Consider the following 5,356-nt stretch of genomic DNA (forward strand, 5'->3'; position numbering starts at 1 on the left):
ACGCAAGATTGTACATGAATTAAGAAATGTCACAAGTCATTATATATGTTTATTAAAGTATTTCATCAAGTACTTAATAAAAAGAAGCAGCGAGTATATAAGGTTGTCTCTAAAATAAAATAAAAAATTCTGTACGGGTTCGTATTATTTCACACGTCAACGACGGAACAGGTCATATCAATTATGATAGCAAAAATAATTCGAAGGACTCAGTCAAGGCTACGACCGTACCGATTTTTAGGATTAAATACGTATCTCATCTAATTATTTGCAATGCTTGGACCGCGTCTAATCTATAATAATATGTAATTCGTAAAGTCCACAAGCACGAACGAGTCTACGCGCATATTTATCAGCGGTTAACAATGAAACTTGGTATTAATTGGCTCCCACAGGGTTTAATTTTCTGACCATATTTTCTTTTGTTGTTACAATTGAGTAGCGGTTTGGTTAATACGCAAAATGTTGTGGCAAATTGAAATGCATTGGGGGATTGTTTTTCGATTTTCAATTTGTATCTGTTCGATGGGATTTGCTGCTGCAAAATGTGATCCTGAAATCTGTGGGTCTATGACAGTGAGTTACCCGTTTTGGATTAACAATTCTGAATGTGGGTACCCGGGTTTTCAGATCATATGTAAGAAGGACAATGGTACTGGTATGATGGCTCCTTTCTTTCAGGCCTATCGAGGTAATTTTACTGACAAGAGACTCCCTGCTCGTCATTACAAGATTATGAAGATCGATTATACAGGTTATCTTATCATGAATTCGACTTCTCTGAAAGTTCAGTCTTGCGAGTTGAACAGCAGTGCATCAAGCTTCTTTCAGCCACCTAACGGAGGGCCTTTCACCATTTCCATGTCTAATAAATTCGTGGTTATTGGCTGCAAGACATTCGGTACTTACTCAGTCGGGAGTTTGGGCGATGTTAGATGCATCTCACTTTGTAGAGAGCAACCTGATCCACCATACTGCCGCTATGGCTGTTGTGAGGTTAGCGTTCCGGATAATTTGAGGTGGCTCAATTTCACTGGCGGAGGTGTTTTTCGTTTGCGCAATTCTTCTACCAACGTTATGGATCTCAAGTGTGGCTTCTCCACCATATTGGACCCTTCTACCTTCAGAGTGGTGGACAATGAAACAACCCTCTTTTGGGGAGAAGGCAGGAAGGCTGATTATGGTCTCCGCCTAAATTGGGGCATCGGCCTTCAGAATTGCTCCATGGCGAAAGGAACTGCCAATTATTCTTGTTCCATCAATGCAGAATGTATCGACTCCCCTTCAGATCGAGGCCACGTGTGCAGATGCCTTCCTGGGTATGAAGGAAATGGTTACTCTAATGGCACAGATTGCGCAGGTATTTTATCGGCGCTTTTCTTAATTAATCTCTTGTTCTCTGATTTTTCCAATCCTTGCTATGGATTCTTATGATAGTGATGATGGCTGTTCAGACATAAACGAGTGCAGTGATAAAAATAAGAATATGTGCGTAGAAGAAAACGGAGGAGGAGTATGCCATAATTTGGCAGGTTCCTACAATTGTTCGTGTGCAAAGGGGTATGAAGGAGATGGCTTTCAGAACGGGACAAGATGTGCATCCCCACAAATCTCAAGCACCCTAAAAAATGGAATCATAGGTAAATATTCAGATGGAAGTGTCTCTTTACATTCTTTTTCTGTGCATTTCAAACATCATCCATAGTCAATAATTAAGTCTTCACTGTTGGATGAGAGCGCAGGGTCTGTTTCTTCATTCGTGGTAGTTACCGTGGTTGCTTGTGGACTGTTTTGGTGTTTGAGGAGGCGTCGTTTGAATCGTGCCAAAGAAAGGAATTTCGTGCAGAATGGGGGGTTGCTGTTACAGGAACGCATCGCTTCCATGGGAGGAAGAAAAGGTCTCAGAATATTTTCCGAAGCAGAGCTACATACCGCTTCTAAGAATTATTCAATGGAATTGGGCAGAGGTGGTTTCGCAACGGTGTACAAAGGAGTCCTTGTTGATGGCACTCCTGTGGCCATCAAAAAACCCAAGTCAATTTCGGATGAGTTTATCAACGAAATCATAATTCTGTCCCATATAAATCACAGGAATGTAGTCAAATTGCTCGGTTGCTGCATGGAAACTCAATTTCCATTGCTTGTGTACGAGTTCGTATCGAATGGGACACTTTATCAACATCTGCACTCAGGCGAGAGGAGATTGTCATGGCAGGCAAGGCGGCAGATTGCCATCGAAACTGCAGAGGCAATATCGTATATGCATCTTCAGGCTTCTCAGCCCATTTTCCATCGGGACATAAAATCATCTAATATCTTGTTAGATGACACATTCACTCCAAAAGTAGCAGATTTTGGTCTTTCTCGTTTAAGACATTCTGAAGATCAAATGCATCTAAGCACCATAGCAGTGGGAACAAGAGGGTATGTGGATCCTGAGTTCGTGAGGAGCAGTCACTATACAGACAAAAGTGATGTTTTCAGCTTTGGTGTAGTTCTGGTTGAGCTTCTCACCGGTCTTACACCATTGTTGTCTGTAGAAGATTCGATGTGCACCTTGTATGACCATTTTCTATCTGCACTCAAGGAGAACCGCCTGACTGAAATTTTAGTGCCTGAAATCATATTGAATGAGGAAAACAGAGGGCAGACGGAGAATATGGCGAGATTAGCAAAAGCGTGTTTGCAAGTGAAAGCAAGAGAGAGGCCATCGATGAGAGAGGTTGTGGAAGAGCTTGTTTGGATAAGAGCTGCTACAAGACAATCGTGGCTTCACAGAGATGTGAGTCTGATAGAGCACAAGACTGGTCCAAAACAAGCAAGGCTAAATTCTTACGCCTTGCTAAACTCATGTGATAGTACTTCCGGGGATCTTTACCCTTTTCCACCATCTGTTACAACAGTTTCTATAGAGGATCCATCCACTCGATTGATTCAGATTGAGATGACTGATAAGAGTGGACGGTAATCATGGCAGAGGAGGTCGGACTTCATCCCGGAAAATGACATCGACTTAAATTTCTCAGTTGATGGAGAATATTTTTGTGAGGAATAATTTGAAATATGGGATCTTTTTATAGGCGTCTTCTCGTTTCTGGGTACGTGTATAAGTTGTAATTTTTTATACGACAAAAAAAGACAACTTGTATTATTCAATTATTTCTACAAAACAATTGTCAATTCCTACTTCTCCATACAAGATATATCTAGTTAAATATTTTGCAAGTAATTTTAATATTAATATATTATTTCTTAAGTATATATTTGTTTTGGAATGAAACGTTACTTAGAAATAAGAGTAGGATTTAACACTCACAACGAAACATTATTTCTATATTGGAAACGTGAAAAAGGTATAGTTATTGATTAAATAATTGGAATATAGTTATATGAATGAGCATCATATTTTATTAAAATATTTTCTTTTGTATGAAAATATTAACATGGAAAATTATAATTTATTTTAAAAAGTTATTATATTTTGGGAAGAAGATATGGTCATCTAGGGCCTACAATACTTTGTCAATGGTTTGGGCAAACTAGAATTTGTTAATAAGATTTAATATTGTACAACTTTGTACTTTGGAATTAATACATGCTATAGTTTAGAGCATTAAGTTGATCTATCTGAGTTAACCAATTTATTCTATGTGCAAAATAACCTGGAGGTCAGGATTTACAATAATCTGAAGGTTAGGATTGACAATAATCTGGAGGTTAGGACTATAGAAAATACCATATAAATGGAATTACACAAACTAATTGGCCTAAAGGCTTCCACTGTTCTAACACCTTTTAGAGGAATCAAAATAATGAAGGTAGAAATAAGTTTCTTGATCAATTTCTTGGATCAAAAAATTTCTTTAACTTTCGCACACACCTTTGGTCTTATTTCTTTCCAAAATGTTGAAAAAAGAACATTGGGAAACCATCAGGTATTAGGGATTTCTCACCTTTAAAAGAAAACACAACTTCTTGAGTTTCATTCACAGAGGGAATGGCAACCAACATTCTATTAGTATCCCCATCAAGTAAAGAAGGGATATAATCCAAAAGATGATTCAGACTATTAGGACAAAGATTAACATATTTTTCAACATATTTTGGAAAAAGTCCATAAAAGCTTCAGAGATATCCCCATTAGATTGCACGTCACCGTTAAGAGTAAAAATATTTCAAATTGTTTTAGAAGAGCTCTATGTTTAGAAGTTGTGAGATGAATAAACCTTGTGTTTCAATCTCCATCCTTTAGCCAAAGAGCTTTTAATATTTGTCTCTAATAAAGCTCCTCTTTGGTCACTATATCATGATATTTCACCAGCAACTCCTTTTCCTTATTTAAAAATTCTTGAACATCCCCTTCCTCTTGAATATATTTTTGAATTTCATCTAGACCAACTTTTATAACATATTTTTGAAAAAAAAAATCCCCAAAAGTCCCCTTGTTCCAAACTTTGACTTTATTTTTAATATGACTAAGTTTTTTTAGCTATCTTGAACATAGCTGACCCTTCAACTTGCACGTTCCATGAGTCCATGACAAGAGAATCAAAAGAAGGATGTTCTAGCCACATCATTTCAAACGTGAAGGGGAAATTGCACTTGACCACTAGAGGATTAGCCAAGAGAGAAATTGGTAAGTGATCAAACACTATCTTGGTGATAGAAGAGAGGGAATAGTGGAATCTATTAAATGAATTGCCCGAAATAAGAGCTCTATCTAGCCTTACCTAAATGAAATGTTTTCCCTTCTTATGGTTGGACTACGTGTAGGAACATACTTGTAGATCCAAATCTAGTAGGGCATGATAGTTAATGAAATCCATAAAATAAAAATTTCCATCCAAGTGAGCTTAGGTAGAAATGCCCCCTAATTTGTCATTGTCATTCAAGGGGGAATTACAATCACCCATAATCAGTCACATGAAATCATTTATAAAATTCTAAAAGACCCCAATCTTTTTTAGAAAGACAACCTCCCATTCTTGGATTTAGGAGCTTAGACATGAGAGAGAATCCATGAGAAATTGTATATAATGTGGGAAAACTTAATACAAATAATATTATTTTCAGCCAAAAGAACCTCACCTTGGATAAGAAAGTTTTTCTAGAACATAGCCACACCACCTGAGGCTCCTTCAGAATCACATCCTACAACTTTTCCATTCTTAAGGAGAGAAATGACTTCAACTTTGTCTTTAGACATCTTAGTTTCTTGGATGAATAGAACATCTAGTTTATGATACCGAATCACATTCCTTGGGACATCTTTCTTATGAGAGGCATTCGATCTCCTAATTTTATATGACATAAAATTCATTTAGAACTAGGGGAGCAGATCTCCTTGATGGTTCTC

General features: G+C 37.4%; 1 pseudogene across 1 annotated transcript; it reads left to right on the forward strand.

Moving 5' to 3' along the window:
• The first annotated feature begins 437 nt into the window (after positions 1 to 437).
• On the forward strand, positions 438 to 3,180 carry LOC149554328 (wall-associated receptor kinase 5-like; annotated as a pseudogene). The gene is made up of 2 exons (XR_016365221.1): positions 438 to 1,640; positions 1,743 to 3,180. The product of XR_016365221.1 is annotated as a wall-associated receptor kinase 5-like (transcript).
• The last annotated feature ends 2,176 nt before the right edge of the window (positions 3,181 to 5,356 follow it).

Source organism: Cupressus sempervirens, chromosome 5 (assembly GCF_028749045.1).
Source record: "Cupressus sempervirens isolate cs-2001-9-10 chromosome 5, ASM2874904v1, whole genome shotgun sequence".
Lineage (NCBI taxonomy): Eukaryota > Viridiplantae > Streptophyta > Pinopsida > Cupressales > Cupressaceae > Cupressus > Cupressus sempervirens.